Source organism: Vipera berus (genome assembly GCF_964194415.1).
Source record: "Vipera berus genome assembly, chromosome: 2".
Lineage (NCBI taxonomy): Eukaryota > Metazoa > Chordata > Lepidosauria > Squamata > Viperidae > Vipera > Vipera berus.
The window spans coordinates 277,868,768-277,889,896 of record NC_138203.1 but is presented as its reverse complement, the minus strand read 5'-3'; the positions used below and the strand labels follow the sequence as shown (position 1 = coordinate 277,889,896).

General features: G+C 44.0%; 1 protein-coding gene across 3 annotated transcripts in view; it reads left to right on the top strand.

The window, feature by feature from the left end:
* The first annotated feature begins 2,341 nt into the window (after window positions 1-2,341).
* Window positions 2,342-21,129, top strand: part of LOC308661145 (alpha-2-macroglobulin-like) — a 113,892-nt gene continuing 95,104 nt past the window's right edge. Inside the window, exon 1 of one of the 3 annotated variants that reach the window (XM_081315938.1) lies at window positions 2,342-2,387. The gene's annotated coding sequence lies outside the window, so the exon portion shown is untranslated. The remainder of the gene's footprint in view (window positions 2,388-21,129) is intronic. The other 2 variants (XM_081315936.1, XM_081315937.1) reach the window with 2 other exon arrangements.

Genomic DNA, 21,129 nt, shown 5'->3' with positions numbered 1-21,129 from the left:
CCTTGAGGACAACAGCAATGCTGATGCGGCCCTCAATGAAATTTAGTTTGACACCCCTGAATCTAGGCTATTAAAAAAATGCCAGATCTTTACTGCTCTCCTAAAATCCAGGAAGGAGGAAGTAGAATTAAAGCAAGGGAGCTTTTTTTAAGCTATTTTATTTGTGAGTAAAATGCAAATGCTCTGTTCCACTGTACTCCAGCATTGCCTTACTGGGAAATATCAGCAAGAACAAGGAAAAGGGATTTCAAGCAATCTGTTTCAAATTTTCCAACTAATATAAACATAGTATCTAGCCTAACTATATATTTTAAGATTATTTTAAAATGTGTGTGTGTGTGTTTTTTTCATTTACACCAGTATTGAGTTTTACCACCACTAAAAAAATAAAGAAGATTAGGATTGGCAAGGCAAGAGTTTATTGCTGTCAATTGATATGCCTCAATAGTTTTAATACCAATTTTCTCCCAGAAATCAAAAAAACCTACTGGAAGGGGGGGGGGGGGAAGAAAATGAAAAAAAAAGAGGAGGCAGAGAAAAGGAAGGAAGGAAGGAAGGAAGGAAATTTCAACATTATTCATATTAAATTGGATTGCTATATTGTGGTGTATGCTGAGGTGATAGGCAGAAAGGTAGATAGATAGATAGATAGATAGATAGATAGATAGATAGATAGATAGATAGATAGATAGATAGATAGATAGATAGATAGGCAGACAGACAGACAGACAGACAGACAGACAGACAGACCAGCTGCCTGCAATTAGTGCAGGTTCGCATCGCACCAGGCTCAAGGTTGACTCAGCCTTCCATCCTTCCGAGGTAGGTAAAAATGAGGACCCAGATTGTTGGGGGCAATTAAGCTGACTTTGTAATAATGCTGCTTGGGGTGTGTGTGAAAGCCCTAATAAGCAGGCATATACATAGAATGAAGGCTACTGCTAAGCTTGTAAGCCGCCCTGAGTCTTCGGAGAAGGGCGGGATATAAATGGAATTAAAATAAATTAAAAAATAAAATAAAATAGATAATGTAGGGTTTTGTAACTGGAACTAGAAAAAGAAACAAATTGTGTAGCCTTGCTTAACTATTGCTATCTTGCTTTTGTAATCAGCATTTGTGTCAGGGACCAATTTCATGCAAGCGTGGGAAACAAGTACACAGATGTGATGTGCTGAGGAGGGAATAAGGCAGTGGCGGGATTTGGCCAGTTTGCACCACTTTGGCTAATTTTTATGTTGCCCAGGCCCAGAATGGACTTCCGGAAGCAGCATCCACACAGAGAATCCGTTGTTCACATTGTTGAATCCCACCACTGGAATAAAGGAGTGTACAGGAATGATTGATGTCTTCTTTAGAGGGTAATAACTCTATCATCTGATGTTGATTGGCTAACAAAGTTTATAAAATGTGCCAGTAACTTTCTAAGGTGTGGCCCTTCTGAATACAACTGCTGCCAGTGTTCAGATTGTGTTCCCACCCGGGATTTAATTCAATCGAATTAAAAGTGCTGATCCTTTAAGAAGCCTCTGAGTCTTTCATGACAGGATTTTATCTCTCAGGTTTAATCAAGGGCAGATAGATAGATAGATAGATAGATAGATAGATAGATAGATAGATAGATAGATAGATAGATAGATAGATAGATAGAGTGCTTTTTTTGTAAAAGAAAAAGGTGCCAGAACTCACATATGTCATACAACCTGCCTTGCCTACCCTACAAGGTTCCATCCAAAAAAGGTGCCGGAACTCCGTTCTGGGCGTTCTATGAGAAAAAAAGCGATAGATAGATAGATAGATAGATAGATAGATAGATAGATAGATAGATATAGATAGATGGATAGATAGATAGAGACAGACACCTTTATTATCTTTATACATAACTCAACGTGGTGAACATACCTAATCCTCTTTCCTCTTATTTTTCCCACAACAAGCATACTATGAGATGTTTTATCTTTGAAATAGGCAAACTGTTCTAGCCATCTTTAATCTCTAGCAAACAGACCTAAATGTTTATGTAAATAAAAACGTCGCTGGTGGGGAACCAAATCATCTGTGCCTCCTTCTGGCCCCTTTAAGCTTTCCAGCCCCTCCGCCCAGCATCCCTCCCTTCATTCCTTCGCCTTGCTCCCGATTTCTCTTTCCCCTGCTCCTGCTCCAGGAAAGAGGAAGAGGGAGGGGCCGCCATCTAAGGCAGAAGCGAGGAAAGAGGAACCCCGTTTCCCGCAAGAGGGAGAGGGAGGTCAACGAGGGGCAGCGCACGTCGTGCGGAGGCTCTTCCGCTTCTTTTCCCAATCCTATCCCCTCTAGGAATCCATCTGCTCGGTGGTTTGAATCCGCAGGAAACCGAGCCGCGCGAGCTGTACGGGAGGCGGCTTCCCTTGCGGTAAATAGCTCAGGCGCTGAATGCAGGAATTTTGCCGGAAAAGGGTCTTTCCGTGCAAAAGTGCATGGTGGCCAGGAAACTCCTAACTGAATAATGAGTAGTGGATGGAAGTGAAGCAAACAAGGGATGCTGCAATGGCATTTGGGGGGAAAGGAAGAAGAAATCAGTAAAAAAAAAAATAATAAAGTGGGGGGAGGGGGGGTGCGGGCAGAAAGCGCAGTGAAATGGCCCAGAATTCTGGTTGCCTCCGAAGCCAGGACTTTTCCTTTGAACATTGATGGATAAATAGGGGGGGGGGGGAAGCCGTGGAAGATTATTGCAACATATTTATTTATTTATTTATTTTATTACATTTATATACCGCCCTTTCCCGGAGGACTCAGGGCGGTTTACAGGGTAATTAAAAACCAAAAAGTACAAAAGTTAAGACCAAGTTTTAAAAAGATGGTTACTGCTGTGGGATTTATGCCCAGTGAATCAGAATAGAATAGAGCTGGAATGGATTTTGGAGGTCTTCTAGTCCAGCTTCTCCCCCCCTCCTCTTAAGCAGGTGAAACTATACCATTTCAGACAGGTAGCTGTCTGTTGTTGTTAGTTGCGAAGTCGTGTCCGACCCATCGCGACCCTATGGACAATGTTCCTCCAGGCCTTCCTGTCCTCTACCATCTTCTGGAGTCCATCTAAGCTCACGCCTACTGCTTCAGAGACTCCATCCAGCCACCTCATTCTCTGTCATCCCTTTCTTCTATTGCCCTCAATCTTTCCCAGCATTAGGCTCTTCTCCAGTGAGTCCAGGTAGCTGTCTAGTCTCTTCTTTAAAAAACCTCCAGTGACGGAGAGCACACGATTTCTGAAGGCAAAGCTGTTCCACCCACTGTGGAGAAATAATGGATGATTTTTTCTTGATGAAATCGATTAATTTCTTTTATCTACATTTATTGGGGACTGGAAACCCTTTATGGAGGTTTTGTGTAAAAATGGAAAAAAAAATTGTGATTTATGGTTTTGACGATTAGGCAGGATAAATTGTAGAAAGAAGAGTCACGTATCTTTAGAAAGAGATTAATATATATTTGTTCGTATAAGTGCTGTGAATAATAGTGGGAGCTTTAAATCTTTGTATCTTGCCTTTTTCTACTTTTTCTATTCTTTTTTTTTAATTAAATTTATTATTTAAAAACATTGGACACGGTACAAACGGACTGACATACCTTCTTGTCTACAATATTCATATATATATATATATATGTACACATAAAATACACTTAATTTAATTTAATAATTTAATTTAATAATTTAGTTTGTATACCGCCCTTCTCCCGAAGGACTCAGGGCGGTGAACAGGGCAATACATAATAAAAACAGGATACAAAAATTAAAAAGTGATTAAACAACTATGCCCGTAATTAATACATATTAAAAATTAAAACTAATTATAAAAAACCCAACCCCATCCCGTCAGACCAGGCCAGCTTGTTCAAAAAAGAAGGTTTTGAGATCGCGCCGGAAGGAGCGAAGGTCGGGGGCCATCCGGAGCTCGACCGGTAAGCGGTTCTTAAATACACTTAAGATACAAATCAATTAAGTATAATACAATACTTAGAACAATCAACCAATCTGTAAGACCTAATAGAGACCTTCCTTTTGTTCCCGCCAAAGATAAAATTTATTCCAAATTTTGTAGTAATCTGATTGGTCTTTATTTTTAATTTCCAAAGTTAATTTATCCATTTCTGCACATTCCCAAATTTTCCTTATTACCTCATTTTCTACTGGGATTTCACTCCTTTTCCAATTTTGAGCAAATGACATTCTTGCTGCTGTAATAATGTGAATCATCAGATACAACTCGTCTTTAGGGTATTTCTCTTTTGTTATGCCCAATAGGAAAAATTCTGGACTAAACTCAACTTCTTGTCTTAATATTTCTTTCAGCCATGCCCAAATCATTTTCCAAAATCTTTGTGATTTGCTACAGGACCACCACGTATGAAAGTATGTACCTAGTTCTTTGGAGCACTTCCAACATTTGGGAGATACTGTCTTATACATTTTGGCTAAACGTGCTGGGGGAAGTTGCCATCGATAAAACATTTTGAATAGGTTTTCTTTGTAAGATGAAGCCAATGTTATTCTTTTATTTCTGTCCCAGAGCGTTTGCCATGTATCAAGGTCAATGCCATGTCCCAGATTTTTAGCCCAAGTCAACATAGGGTCCTTCACTTGTTCTTCGAACAACTTGTATCCCAGAAGCAGATTATATAGTTTCTTTATCTGTTTATTATCTGGGCCCAATAATATTTTATCCAAGGCCGTTTCCTGGGTGTTTATCCCCCATTCTTTTTTATCCTTCCCGAATCTTACTTTTTCTATTCTTATTGTACTTTGCCTTTTTCTGTTATTTCTCTTTCAATTTTTTTGTTTGAATTTAGTTTGTATTCTTACTGCTTCTCTATATAAATACATAAATACATATATATACATATACATACACGTACACACAAACACACACACACACATATATAGGGACGCAGTGGCTCAGTGGGTTAGGACGCTGAGCTTGTCGATCAGAAGGTCGGCAGTTTGGTGGGTTGAATCCCGAGTGCCGCGTAGCAGAGTGAGCGCCTGTTACTCGTCCCAGCTTCTGCCAACCTAGCAGTTCAAAAGCACGTAAAAATGCAACTACAAAAATAGGGACCACTACAGTGGGAAGGTAACAGTGTTCCGTGCGCCTTTGGCGTCTAGTCATGCCGGCCACATGACCACGGAGACGTCCTTGGACAAGCGCTGGCTTTTTGGCTTTGAAACGGAGATGAGCACCGGCCCCTAGTGTTGGAAACGACTAGCACACATGTGCTTTACCTTTACCTTATATGTGTGTGTGTGTGTGTGTGTGTATGTATGTGTGTGTGTGTGTGTGTGTATATTGTGTGTGAGTGTTTGTGTGTGTGGTGTGTGTGTGTGTGTATACCTATATAAAATGGTTGCCTCATGGTTTTGGACAGGCATCTCTCTTATCATGTTTACTTATGAGTTAATTTCTTTCATAAGTTCAGAGGTTCTGTTTAGCCATGTTGGTTTATGGTTACTCAAACCCATGCCAGATTAAATTAGCTCAATTCTGGACTCATGCCACAGTGCAAACAATGGCACAATGAACCTGGAGTAGGCTTTCATAAAACTGACCCAACGGCTTGCCAACTGAATTTCAGCTAAGTGATGGGAACTGATCTGAAGATAACAAACATTTATGCTTGATTGTCAAGGTCAGTGATGGCGAACCTTTTAGAGACCGAGTGCCCAATCTGCAACCCAAAACCCACTTATTTATTGCAAAGTGCCAACACGGCAACTTAACCTGAATAACTGAAGTTTTAGTTTAGAAAAAAAAACAACTCCTACATTAACATCTTTTGTCCTGAAAGAAAAACACAATAACAAAGCTTTCAGTGATATAAAGAACTTTTTATTGAAAGGTAAAAGTTTGCATTTGGCATGCTTTTGAATAATTAATGTGATTTTTTGTTGTTGTATGCATGCTGATAATTTGTCTAACCTTGGCTCATATTTTGTAAGTTTGAGAGCAACACGTGTAGCACTCAGGTCATCGCTTAGTCTCTTTCGGGTGTCAGATTTGCTATAATTCAAAATCAGAAAACAGCTGCTCACAAGCATAAGATGATCCAAACAAAGTAAGGAAAGCAATCCCAAGTGCTTAATTTGACTTAAAATTATTTGGCAGAGAATTCCACACTTTTAAGGATTTCATTTTCAGAACTAACTGTGCTGTCCTTTGGCATCCTTTTTTTCCACAGGATTGCTCTCAATAAGAGCGAAGTGCACTTTGGCTCCATTTTTGCCAGGAAGGGGCTTGAGAAATCGCTTTTTCCTGCAAAAACTTAGCCAAAGAGCAAGGTGCGCGTGCCCACAGAGATGGCTCTGAGTGCCCCCCCCTCTGGCACGCGTGCCATAGGTTCGCCACCACTGGTCAAGGTCAATGTTTTTTTTCCTCTGTGGTGGTATGAGGGTAAAGTGGAAAGCTTGGAGGCACAAACAGTAGAAATATTTAAAAGTGGCAGCAGAAAAAGACCTAGCGGTCCATCGAGTCTGCTTTTTTTAAAAAAATAAAACTTTTTTTTTTGGTTGGCTGATGGATGTTAAGCCCAAGCATGTTTAAATTCAGTTATTGATAGTTGACCCACTACCTCTGCTGGAAGTTGGTTCCAAGCTTCCATTACTCTTTCTGTGAAGTGACGCTTTCTAACACCAACAGGTGGCACAAAATTAAAGTTAAGGAAGATTCTATCGCAAATTAGAAAGGACCCATCAACAGCGGATGTAGGTATTCCTACCTTAAACAGTGATTTGTTGCCATCGAAAAAAGTGGCTTGTAGCAATTTTTCACACCTAACGACTGTTGCGGCATCCCCGTGTTTACGTGATCAAAATTTGGACGCTTGGCAACTGGCACGTATTTAGGATGGTTGTGATGGACCGGGATCATGGGATCAGGAATCTGATTTAAAAAGTGGCATTAAGGCAAAACGAATTAACCGTGAGGAGCCTGGTGGAACAGACCAGCTTCCTAAACACCGAAATACCTTGGCTTGTGATCTGATAAATTATTTAAAAGGGCAAACATGAAATTTGGACTTACTGCCTGAAAAATATGTTATAGGCTATATAATCCATATCCTCTATGTCAGGGCTTTTCAACCAGTGGTACGGGTACCACCTGTGGGACATTGGCACCTGGCAGGTGGTACGCGACCATCCTAGAAAAGTAGCGGGGGAGGGGAATGAGCTGAACTGGTGGCTGCACCGCACAAGCCTGAGTGAGAGACAGCTGGAGCTGCAGGGCTGTCAGGGCTCAGCGGAAGCACCAGGATCAGCGCCAGGCTCCAGCTGGAGCTCGGCACTGATCCCGGTGCTTCTGCTGAGCCCAGAAGAAGTGCCGATCAGCTGGAATGTTGCAGCATCTCCAGGGTCTTTGATTTACATTCAGATGCTTGGCAACTGATTCATATTTATGATGGTCACAGCGTCCCAGGGTCATGTGAAGTTGACCAAAACCTGCTGCAACCACCCAGAAGATGGGGGGGGGAATAAAAACCAAACTCCACCCCACCCCACCCCAGCTGCCAATCCTTAACAGAAATGCTCACAACAATGAAAACCTCGGACAGGAGGAAGAGGGCCGCCAGGCAGGCAGGTGTCTTCCTCGGCTGTGGCTTGGGGGGCACTTTTTTAAGTGCCATTGTAACTTCGAACAGTCACTAAGCGAACTGTTGAAAGTCGAGGACTACCTGTACTTCATCACTTTTTTCTTTTTCTTTTTTTTTGGTCATCAACTTTTTGACACCTTGCTAGGCGACTGGTGGTACTCGGATGTTATCATATCCTAAAAGTGGTACGATGGGTGACAAGGTTGAAAAGCCCTGCTCTATGTGGTCGCTAAGAATTGACAACAGGTGGGAGGGCACAAAACTAATTTGTATGTTTATGAAATGGACAAAGAAATGGAGACATCCATAGACATTCCACAGCTGTCTGCGGTGTACAAGTGTATTGTCCAGCGTGTGGAGTCGCGGTTTTTTTCTGATCTGGTTTACCTCAAAAGGTGTTAAAGGTAGTCCTCAACTTACACCCATTCATTTAGTGACCATTTGAAGTTACAAAGGCGTTGAAAAAAGAGTTGTCATGGTTCCGACAGATGAAACTCTTCAAAAGAACTTCAAGGCATTTTTTACCTTAAAGGATCTTTTATTCAAGTAGCATAATAGGGGCACTACATAATCGAAGCCAAAAACTGAATTCCCTTTCCCTGGGCACATAGTATCAAAGCACAATTCCCTCCTCTAATTAACAGTCATAAATCACATTCCCCAATTAGCTTGAAGCACGGGCTTCCTCTCGAACTCTCCAGCCCGCCAATTCTTTGTTAGCTCTGGACTCAATAACCTTGATTCTCACGTTATGTTTAGTGTTGTTATGTCTAGCTGGACTCTCATCCACATCCCCCCCCCTCCCAGCGTCATCTAACTCTAAAAAGTGAAAGGGAAAAGATGGCTACATTTCCATTTGTTGTCAATGCAAAAACATCCAATGTTAGCAGCATTAATAAGTGTCTTTTGACCATTTTTTCACACTTATGAAATTGCAGCATCCCGTGATCACATACTCAAAATTTGGACACTTGGCAACTGGCATGTATTTAGGACAGTTGCAATGTCCTGCGGTCACATCAGTGGTGGGATTTAGCCTATTCGCACCACTTCAGCAGAACCAGTAGCTAATCTTTTGTTGCCCAGGCCCAGAATGGACTTCCGGAAGCAGCATCCACACAGAGAACCGGTTGCTCACATAGTTGAATCCCACCACTGGGCCACATACTCACTTTGCGACCTTCTGACGAACAAAGTTTCACAGATTCACTCATGTTACTAATGACAAGCAAAGTCAATGGGGAAGCCAGATTCACTTAGCAAACCGTGTTACTAACTGCAAACTTAACTGCAATGATTTGATTAATTTGTGTGACAAGAATGGTCGTACAATGGGGCAAAACTCACTGAACAACTATCTTAACCTAGCAATGAAAATTTGGGACTCAACTGTGGTCCTAAGTTGAGGACTCCTTGCACCTCAACCTTTGTATGCAGACCAGGCTATGTTGTTGGTTGACAGCCGAAATGATTTGCAGCTCAGGTTAGCCAAAGCTAATTGGGTTTTGTTCACAGATTCTTTTGCTTTTCAATTAGCAGAGCAGGAACAGCTTGTGAAAACAAACATGACTTATACAATGCATAAATCCTCTTTGACAAAGTAGTTGGAGCACAATAATGACAAGAACACAAAGGGGTTTCCATAGCCAGGGAAGGAACAGGAAGCGTCATCTGTGTCGCAATCCAGGAAAAGCAATAAGTGACCCATCAGCCTTTCTACACTATTGACTTTGATTTCTGTGCCAGAAAAAAATCAGTTTTGTAACACATCAGCTCTTTGCTGAAGACACGTCCAGACTAAACAGAGATATTTCCAGGATCCTTGAACCTGTTGGGTCCATTTGATCTGGCGAATCAGAGAACCAGACCAGAATGGGTAGAGCAGAGCTTACAGTCTTAGCACACTGAAAATAATACTCCCAGATTGAAGACAAAGAAAGAAAAAAACAATAGAGCGCAAATATGAAGTACAGTGAACAAAACCATCAATCAGAAGTTATCAGATGTCGTGAGCTGACCTGGGACTTCCAAGCACATAAAACACATTTCTCAAGATCTCTTATCAGAGCCCTTGGGCGCCTTCTCATGATCTTTCACTTCCTTCCCCATAATGGCATCCCCAACTTTCTCCGCTTCTTTTTCTCTTCAACATTTTGCAAATGTCAAATAGCAAGGTCAAGTGCCGTGGCATCATGGCGGCTGTCTTGCTCTTTTTTTTCCATGCATCTCGTACACCCAAAGGCCAGACAAGGAATAACGGATGGAAAATGATCAAGGAGAGATTCAACCTAGAAATAAAGGAGAATTTTTCTGACAGTGAAAACAACCAATGGAACAACTTGCCCTCAGAACTTGTGGGTGCTTCATCGCTGGAGGCTTTCAAGAAGAGACTGGATAGCCACTTGTCGGAAATGGTGTCGGTCAGGATCTTCTGCTTGAGCAGGGGGTTGGACTAGATGACCTACAACAGGCATGTCAAACTCGTGACATCGCGCGACGTATCAGAGCTTTTTCTCCATTGCCGGCAATGGGGTGGGTGCGGTTTCGTTGTGATGTGTACGGCCCGTGGGCCGGCAGTTTGACACCCCTGACCTACAAGGTCTCTTGTTATTCTTGTCAGATATTGTAATCTGTATAGATCCTGGGACATCTGTATTTTGCTGAATAGAGACAAGGTGTCACTTTCAGTGTCAGAAAGAATGAACACTAACAGCACTTATTGAAGTTATTTATTTTATTTATTTATTTTAATTCCATTTATATCCCGCCCTTCTCCGAAGACTCAGGGCGGCTTACAAGCTTAGCAGTAGCCTTCATTCTATGTATATGCCTGCTTATTAGGGTTTTCACACACACCCCAAGCGGCATTATTACAAAGTCAGCTTAATTGCCCCCAACAATCTGGGTCCTCATTTTACCTACCTCGGAAGGATGGAAGGCTGAGTCAACCTTGATTGAAAGTTGAGCTTTCAATCTGTTCTTCACTTGCCTGTTGTTACCTGCTGTCTGAAGGAGAGACTGTACTTCAGATACTGGTTAGACAGCTTGTTCTTTGTCCTTTGCCACTTGAATGCATAAGTGCATGCCTTCTGCATGCCTCCTTAAAGTCATTCAATAAACCCTCTTTGCTGGTGACCATGACTGACGCACAAAGACAGCAATTTACAATTGGATGCTGAACAAATTGTCAGGCATTGCTATGCTCTTCAACCTGACTATCAGCCTAGACAAGACTGATCCAGCCCATGCCAAGCACCAAGTCTGTAGAACCAAAAAAATTACCGTTGATGACACCCAACTGACAAACAGTTTCAAATACTTGGGAAGCGGCACCTCAACTGATGGGTCCTTGGACAAAGGCATAGACACCAGGATCACTGAGGCCAGCTGGATACATCCGTGTGGCTACGTAGTACCGGAGTGCTTAATCAAGACAACATCTGTATCTCTACAAAGGTGAAAGTTTACAGAGCCCCAGTTATCTATCCCTTCTCTCCTATAGGGATGTGAGTTCCCAACTCTGTACCAAAGGCGCATCAAACAACTGGAGAAATTTCACAGGCACGTTCTCTGCTCCATCCTTGGTATTTGTTGGCAAGACGGTGTCTCCAGCCTAGAGGTCTAGGATCGTGCGGAGGTAACCAGCAGTGAGTCCCTGATTATCAGAGCCCAGATGAGATGGATGGGACACATGCATCATCAGATGAAGGCCTTATGCCTGAAGTTTGAGAAGATACCTCAAGGTTGACCGCATAAGCGCTACAAAGATAACTGTGACATCCAGCCAAGGGCGCTGGAAGCGGCAGGTGCTGAGAGGACCTGCTGGCAAGCCCTTTACTATGAAGCCTTCACTGACTTTGAAGACGGGCACGGCCAAAAACTGAGGGCACGACACGAAGCAATGGGTGGTGGAAGCCAGTCAGAGAAAGACCGTCCTTTTCTGTGGAGAAACCTCCTGACAGTGAGAACTTGGACAATGGAATATGGAATAGCCTTCCTCCCGGTGTTGTCAGTGATCCATCGCTGGAGGTTTTCAAAAAAAAAAAAAATTGGACAATCCATTTATCTAGGATCGAATAAGGACACCTGCCTTGGGTATGGGGTTGGATTAGAACAGAGTTCCCCAACGTTTCCAGCTTTGCAGACTAACGGGGAGAGGGGCTGGTTTTGTGCGAGCGGCTGGCAGGCGTGTGTGCACATGTGTGCGCGCAGCTCCATTTGTGCAAGCAGCACCCGCACGCGCCTGCTGTTCAGTTAAATGGAGCAGGCGTGAGCGTGCTCGCCTGCTGCTCACACAGGTGAGGATGTGTGTGCGTGGATGCATGCTCGCCGGCCATTTCTGCAAACCCCTCCCAGCCCGCAGGTTGAGGACCTCTCTTCTAGCAGACCTCCAAGCTTCTTTCTAGCCCTATGATTCCATGATAGTCAATGATAGAAAACTCCGAATGACATCGCAGAGTCACTGTCGACATCCAGCTTGAGAATCTAAATAAAGCTCCAGGTTCATTCCGTTTCTGAAAATCTTACTGCTTATTGAAGACACTGCATGATAATGTCAAAACAAAACTAACTCTGAGGTTCCAACCCCAATTCCTAGACTTAAACGCGTGAGTTGTGTTGGGAGTCTCCCGATACTCCCATGTTACACCTCTGCTCCGCGAGCTGAGCCTTGGTGGAGCAGTGGGCTAATGCCTCCTTAAGTAACACCAGCTACCTGCAATTAGTGCAGGTTCGCTTCCCACCAGGCTCAAGGTTGACTCAGCCTTCCATCCTTCCGAGGTAGGTAAAATGAGGACCCAGATTGTTGGGGGCATTTAAGCTGACTTTGTAATAATGCCGCTTGGGGTGTGTGTGAAAGCCCTAATAAGCAGGCATATACATAGAATGAAGGCTACTGCTAAGCTTGTAAGCCGCCCTGAGTCTTCGGAGAAGGGCGGGATATAAATGGAATTAAAATAAATAAAAATGAATAAATAAATTTTCCCAGCCAAACCCCCAACGTCTTACATAGTCCATATCAACAAGCTCACTTTGTTATGGGAGCTGTCTTCTTCAAATCAAACACCTGTTCTGGTGTCCTTGAAAAGGCTTCAGGCTCTCATAGTCTTCAGCTGAATCATAGAGGTTTCGTTTCTCCATCTAACCCACTTGAAAGTAATATCTCCCCACATTCATCTAAAGGCAAATTGAAACGCAGAGACACATAGCTGCCAAAGTTTCATCCTTGACAGTAACACCCACAGTTATTGTAATAATGGACTTTAGCCCTCATTGTCTAAACTCTGCAGAATCACCTCCGTGGCCATAGATGAACTGCAGAACAGCCTGTCGTCAAACCAAAAGGACTATACAGAAGACAGTACCCATCAGTTCAAATTTTCTCTCTTTTTTCCATTTCCTTGGATGAACATCAGAACCATTAAATTCCAAACAAGTTGGCAGGGGTGAGCCAATAGTGTCCCCTAAACAGCCATCACTCTTTTTTCGAGCACTTTTGTCTCCATCTTTGGACTAGCTGTTTTTCTTGCTGTAGTGGGGCAGTGGTTAGGATGCAGTTGTTGTTAGTTGCGAAGTCGTGTCCAACCCATCGTGACCCCATGGACAACGTTCCTCCAGGCCTTCCTGTCCTCTACCATCTTCTGGAGTCCATTTAGGCTCACGCCTACTGCTTCAGTGACTCCATCCAGCCACCTCATTCTCTGTCGTCCCCTTCTTCTCTTGCCCTCAACCTTTCCCAGCATTAGGCTCTTCTCCAGTGAGTCCTTCCTTCTCATTAGGTGGCCAAAGTATATTTGAGTTTCACCTTCAGGATCTGGCGTTCTAAAGAGCAGTCAGGGTTGATCTCCTCTAGGACTGACCAGTTTGATCGCCTTGCAGTCCAAGGGACTCGCAATACTGCCAGTAGTTCGATCCCGACTGGCTCAAGGTTGACTCAGCCTGTCCATCCTTCCGAGGTTGGTAAAATGAGGACCCAGATTGTTGGGTTGTCTCTGTAAACCGCTTAGAGAAGGCTGTAAAGCACTGTGAAGCAGTATATAAGTATAAATGCTATTGCTATTGCTATGAGAGGGCTTGAAGATCCAGCATTATCAATAATCATTATGGAGAATGAGGATTTCTGGGAATCCACAGAAACTTAAAAGTTGGATGCAATGCAGAGAGGAAGCCAGCTCCTGACCTTCATGCAAAGTCACAGCTCCAAGTGCAGCATGACTTGGTCAGTGTCTTTCTGCAAAGCCCTTATGCCCAATTGCATAACGTAGGGAAATATTTGTTACTATTGCTTAAGGATAAAGAAGGAAGCCAACAGAGAGTCTTAGAAGAGACTCATATCCAGCCCTAGGTAAATTATGTAAATTAAGTCAGAGACTAAAGAATGAGGAAAAAAAATCGTCCCAAAGCAAACAAACTGTGCAAATCAAAGAAGGCCCAATGATGTCATGTCTTGCCTCAGCTATTCCCTCAAGAAAGCAGAGCTCTTGAATCAAAGCAGCCTTTCGAAAAGGCCTTTTATCGAGACAAAGTGATTGCAAGAGGAAACAGGCAGGATTGAAAGTTCCCCCACAAAAACATTAGGTTTAACCCCGTGGTTCAAACCCCCTCCCAGCTACCCAGTCCATCGAGAGCCAATCCAGAGGTGTGAAGGTGTTGTGACAACTCCGAGCTGAGAAGGCCCGATAACAAGTTGTTCTCAGGCCCCGTGACCTTGATTCTCCCAGGGATGAGACAAAGCAGATAAACCCAGGCTCACCCCTCCTCCTTCCCAATTCCCAGGAAGATACATCAAAGAAAAAACGGAACAAAGCAAAATGGATGCCATCATAGAAAAGGTTTCCCCTCCCCCACTCCCACCAGAATGGCAGTGTCCTGTTAGGGATTTATGGGAACCTGACAAATGGCTTCTGTTTCTCAGTCATCGGAGAACATCTTGTTGTGATTCAGGGTCAGCCTGTGGGTTCGGCAGTTGGGTCGGACGACTCAGAGGAGGAGAAGGGGGGTGTTGAAGAGCTTGCTGAGGGGATTGGACAGCTTGATGAGAGCCCCCAGCCAGGCCCCTCTCATCTGGTCACGACGCAGACCCAGCTGTGTGAGCCTGACAGCGTGGATGAAGATGACCTACAGCTGGCCCTGTTCAAGGATGCCCGACGCAGGAGGCAGTCAATCAGGAGTAAACAGAGGAAGGCAATGGGGCACCTCGGAAGGAGGCAGAGAGAGGCCACGCCCTGAACTGTATTTAAGGGGAATGTGTGGGAGGGCTGGTTTGCTGAAGGCAACCGCTTGGATAGTTCCTGTTTCTTAGCTCGTGTTTTATGGTTGGTGTCTTGTCTTGCTCTGTTTTATGTGAATAAATTTGGCAGGCTTTATTCCAGCCTCTTGCCGTTTGTAAAGGGGTTATCCCTGCTTTTGCTGCAGGGCCGGTAGCAGGCTGGTACAGAACACATCTCTCCTTCTTCCATGGCTCCACAGAGCTTGCTAGGCCCTTGAGGAAGGACACTCTCTTGTTTGCTAGACTTAACTTGGCTGATCGTCCAAAAAGGTGCTTTTTCAAGAGGCAACTGGACTTTCTTTTCTTTTCTTTTTTTTGGGACTTTCTTTCTGCAAAGCAAGTCTAGTTGCCTCTTGAAAAAGCACCTCTGGGACAACCGTGATCCTGAATGACTGAGACTCTCCATACTGTTAGATATTTGGTTGATCAAATGAGCCTCCAAAGATGGCTTCTCCCACAGTACTGATTTCAGTTCTCTCAGTTTTGTGTGTGTGTTTTTTTTAATAGTTTCCCCAGGGCAGCTTACAGAACAGGCCCTTTATCTATCTCCTGTTTCCTCAACCTTGGCGACTTGAAGATGTGGACTTCACCTCCCAGAATTCCCCACTCAGCAAGGTTGTCAACATCCAGCTCCACTCAGCAAGGTTGTCAACATCCAGCTCGAGAATCCAAATAAAACTCCAGGTTCATTCCGTCTCTGAAAATCTTACTGTTTATTGAATCCTCCGCATGGTTATGTCGAAGCAAAGCTACTGTAACTCTGAGATTCCAACACCAATTCATAGACTTAAACCATGATTTTCCCAGCCAAATCCCCCAACATCTTATGTAGTCCATATAAAGAAGTTCACTTAGTTATGGGAACCATCAGCTTCAAATTGACACCTGTTCTGGTGTCCTTGAAAAGGTTTCAGGCTCTCCCGATCTTCAGCAGAATCGTAGAAGTTTCATTTCTAATTCTAACTCACTTGAAACTAACACTCCCCCCCCACACCTTGCTTGAAAGGCAAGTTGAAACGCAGAGGCACATAGCTGCCAAAGTTTCATCCTTGGCATGCCGAGACTCTGATATCCACATATTTTTAAGTTGCTACGTTTGAGACACCCAGATCTGTCTGTGACCAACCTACATCCAACCATGGAACTTCTAAAATGCTCTGGCACTTAGCCAAGTCTGGATGCAACAGTGGTCCCCAACCTTTGCAGCTTGGTGGCCCAGCTGGGGAGGGGGCAGAGAGGAACATCTATTGTTAAGTGAGACATTTGTTACATGAGTTTTGCCCCATTTTACGACATTTCTTATTTTTTTATTTATTTTTATTTTAATCCCATTTATATCCCGCCCTTCTCCGAAGACTCAGGGCGGCTTACAGTCTAAGAAGCACAAATCAATGTGCTTAGCAATAGCCTTCATTCTATGTATATGCCTGCTTATTAGGGCTTTCGCCCCCCCCCCAAGCGGCATTATTACAAAGTCAGCTTATTGCCCCCAACAATCTGGGTCCGATTGCCACAGTTGTTAAGTGAATTGCTGCAGTTGATAAGAGTAGTCTTGTTGTTAAGTAAATCTGGCTTCCCCATTGACTTTGCAAGGTTGCAAAAGGTGATGATATGACCTTGGGACACAGCAAGGGTCATAAGTGTGAACCAGTGGCCAAGCATTTGAATTTTGATCATGTGATCATGGGGAGGCTGCAAAGAGCGTGTGAAAAACAGTCATAAGTCACTTTTCCCAGTGCCGTTGTAACTTTGAACGGTCACTGAATGAACTCTTGTAAGTCGAGGACTACCTGTCTTTTCCCCACACTATGACACGTGACAGCACTCCATTGCAGATTTGTTAAACTATTTCAATATTAAAATTACTTAGGAGAGGCACATTACTTTTAATACTATTTTTATGGTGAGGTCCCAAAGGTGCTTTTTCAGGAGGCAACTGGACTTTCTTGTTTTTCTTTGAAGACTTCAAAGACTTCATCCAAGAAGCTTCTCCAGCTCTGACTGGATGGTGGGGGAAATGGAAGGATTTATACGCCTTGCAGATAGCTGGTCATAGCTGGTAAGGTTCTACATTTAGGCAGGAAAAATCAAATGCATAGGTATAGTATAGGTGGTACCTTGCTCAATAGTAGTAACTGTGAGAGGGATCTCGGAGTCTTAGTAGACAATCACTTCAATATGAGCCAGCAGTGTGCTGCAGCTGCCAAAAAAGCCAACACAGTGCTAGGCTGCATTAACAGAGGGATAGAATTAAGATCAAGTGAAGTACTAATACCACTTTACAATGCTTTGGTAAGGCCACACCTGGAATGCTGCATCCAGTTTTGGTCACCACGATGTAAAAAAGATGTCGAGACTCTAGAAAGAGTACAGAGAAGAGCAACCAAGATGATTAGGGGGCTGGAGGCTAAAACATATAGGGAACGGTTGCTGGAATTCGGTATGTGTAGTTTAATGAAGAGAAGGGTGAGGGGTAACATGATAGCAGTGTTCCAATATCTCAGGGGCTACCACAAAGAAGAGGGAGTCAAGCTATTCTGCAAAGCACCTGAAAGCAGGACAAGAAGCAACGGATGGAAACTAGTCAAGGAGAGAAGCAACCTAGAACTAAGGAGAAACTTCCTGACAGTTAGAACAATTAAGCAGTGGAACGACCTGCCTCCAGAGGTGGTGAATGCTCCAACACTGGAAGTTTTTAAGAAGAGACTGGACAGCCATTTGCCTGAAATGGTATAGGGTTTCCTGCCTGAGCAGGGGGTTGGACTAGATGACCTCCAAGGTCCCTTCCAACTTTATATTATTATTATTATTATTATTATTATTATTATTATTATTATTATTATTATTATTATTATTATTATTATTATTATTATTATTATTTGCATCCTTTTAGTAAGTTGTTGAGGCCACTTGGAGGTTTGATTGTATCCTCAGGGTCACCTGAGTAGTGCAAATGGGTGTGGAGCCTTCTTGGAACTGCTGAAAGGACTCTGTTGTAGATTGGAGATAGATGATGTTGTATCCCCCCCCGCCCCGCCCCCCGCCCCCCCGTTGAGAGAAGGCAGTTCAGTTTTGACATAGGTGGCCTCTTTGACCCCTCTTTCAAACTGGTGGTCCTCTCTGTCCAAAATGTGGCCTTCGAAAGGGTGGCTTTTATCTTTTAAATGCAAGACAAGAGTGTTGAATCTTGTGGCGATGGGTTTGTTCTCCTCTGTCTGCAAGGAGGATAAATCTTTCCATTCCCCACCATCCAGTCAGAGCTGAAGAAGCTTCTTGGAGGAGAAGAGAAACATCTTCAGAGAAAAACAAGAAAATCCAGTTGCCTCGTGGAAAAAAAGCACCTTTGGGACAAACCCTGACCTAGATGACTGAGAACCTCCATTGTCATTTGTAGTGAGGGATTGTGTCAACCCCTTAACCGGAATGTCCAGTTCCTCCTCTTACGCTGTATCTGTCATCTCCACTTCTGATTCAAACCCTTGACTAATTTTGACCTCTTAAACCCCTGGAGGGTTTGACTCTGACCAGGGCTGACCAGGCCAAATGGAGGTTCAAGGAGCAGTTGGCAATGGCACCGGAAGTGTGTGGGGGGGGGGGGAGAATTGTGTCCCCTTCTTGTCAGGTGTGGGGAATGAGGCTGCTCCGTTCTGGTCCTGCTCTGGTTCTGCTTTCACGCCAACAGAGACGATCAAATCCAGCAAATAGATTTTGTCACTGAATCAAATGAACAAGAGGTCACGACCGCTTCAAGGTCCGGCTGAGGCTTTCCCAGAAAATCCTAATTGCTCAGTCCCCTCCTGAAGTTCCCGAAACAGTTTTTACGTTTCGTTTGGCCAGAGGCATTTAATACCCTTCCCTCGGTCAGTAAAATACTGTGCAGGTAGTCCTGGACTTACGACCGCAGTTCAGCCCAAACTTTCGGTTGCTGAGTGAGGCAGTTGTTACACTTTACACGGATGTAAAGTGAATCTGGCTTCCCCCCCCCAGACGGTTGCAAAAATGGATCACGGGACCCTGGGACGCTGCAGCTGTCATACATACAGGTAGTCCTCGACTCCCAACAGGCCACACCTGGAATACTGCATCCAGTTTTGGTCACCACGATGTAAAAAAGATGTCGAGACTCTAGAACAGGGGTGTCAAACTCAATTTCATTGAGGGCCGCATCAGCATTGCGGTTGCCCTCAGGGGGCCGGGTGGGTATGGCCAGAGTGGGCGTGGCCTACTGGGTGGGCGTGGCTAGAGTGCATATGGCCTACTGGGTGGGCATGGCCAGCTCTACATCGTTCGCATCAAGGGTGCCTATGGGGGCCTGGGCAGGAGTGGGACAGATCTGAGGGTCTCTGGCAGAAGGAGGGTCTCTGGGCCAGGGCCAAGGCAGCGGGGGCCGTTCCCTCACTGTTTCCAGGATGGCTTCGGGGGCCACATGAAACCACTTCGCGGGCTGGATCCGTCCCCCGGGCCTTGTGTTTGACATGTCTGCTCTAGAAAGAGTACAGAGAAGAGCAACAAAGATGATTGGGGGACTGGAGGCTAAAACATATAGGGAACGGTTGCTGGAATTGGGTATGTGTAGTTTAATGAAGAGAAGGGTGAGGGGGGACATGATAGCAGTGTTCCAATATCTCAGGGGCTGCCACAAAGAAGAGGGAGCCAAGCTATTCTCCAAAGCACCTGAAAGCAGGACAAGAAGCAACGGATGGAAACTAGTCAAGGAGAGAAGCAACCTAGAACTAAGGAGAAACTTCCTGACAGTTAGAACAACTAACCAGTGAAACAACCTGCCTCCAGAAGTGGTGAATGCTCCAACACTGGAAGTTTTTAAGAAGAGACTGGACAGCCATTTGTCTGAAATGGTATAGGGTTTCCTGCCGGAGCAGGGGGTTGGACTAGATGACCCCTAAGGTCCCTTCCAACTTATTATTATTATAGTTCATTTAGTGACAGCTCAAAGTTACAACGGCACTGAAAAAAGTGGCTTATGACCGTTTTTCACACTGTTGTTGAATCTTGCCCCATTTTATGAGCTTTCTTGCCTCCGTTGTTAAGTGAATCACTGCAGTTAAGTTAATAACATGGTTGTAAAGTGAATCTGACTTCCCCTATTGCCTTGGCTTGTCAGACGGTCGCAAAAATGGATCACATGACCCTGGGACACTGCAACTCTCATAAACACAGGTAGTCCTCGACTTACAACCGTTACAACGGCACTGGAAAAAGTGGCTTATGACCGTTTTTCCCATGACCATTGCAATATCCCCATAGTCATGTGATCAAACTTCAGATGCTTGGCAACTGGCTCATCTTTATGACGGTTGTAGCATCCCGGAGTCATGTGATCCTCTTTTACAACCTTCAGACAAGAAAAGACAATGCGGAAGCCAGATTCCTTAACAGCCGTGTCACTAATTAAACCACTGCAGTGATTCACTAAACAACTGTGGCAAGAAAGGTTGTAAAATGAGGCAAAATTCACTTAAGAAATGTTTCACTCAGCAACAAAAAAATTGGGTTCAATTGTGGTCATAAGTTGAGGACTACCTGTACGTGCCAGTTGCCAAGTGTCTGAATTGTGATCATACAATTATGGGGATGCTGCAAGGGTGATGTGTGAAAAACCGTCGTAAGAGCACTTTTTTCAGTGCTGTTGTAACTTTGGATGGTCACTAAACGAACCATTGTAATTTGAGGACTACCTATATTTGCAGCATTTTCTCTTTTTTTTTAACCATGGAAGCATTTTCTCCTGCTCAAAAGTACTGACGTTCATTCATATTTGCAAGGTAATTCTAACTGGACCCTTTATCAAATAAGTGTTGTACAGCTCCTGCAAACGCTTGCCTTCATCTCCATTTAGAAGCGACAGAAAATGGATAACAGCGATTGATTTGAAAGTTTCCAAGTTCATCAAAATCAACTCCCAAAGAGGTGTTGGCATGTTGGTTTTGTTGAAAATGCTCCGGCCTTGTCCCAAAGGTGCTTTTTCAAGAGGCAACTGGACTTTCTTGTTTTTCTTTGAAGACGTTTCGCCTCTCATCCAAGATGATTAGGGGAACGGTTGCTGGAATTGGGTATGTGTAGTTTAATGAAGAGAAGGGTGAGGTGTGACATGATAGCAGTGTTGCAATATCTCAAGGGCTGCCACAAAGAAGAGGGAGTCAAGCTGTTCTCCAAAGCACCTGAAAGCAGGACAAGAAGCAACGGATGGAAACTAACCAAGGAGAGAAGCAACCTAGAACTAAGGAGAAAC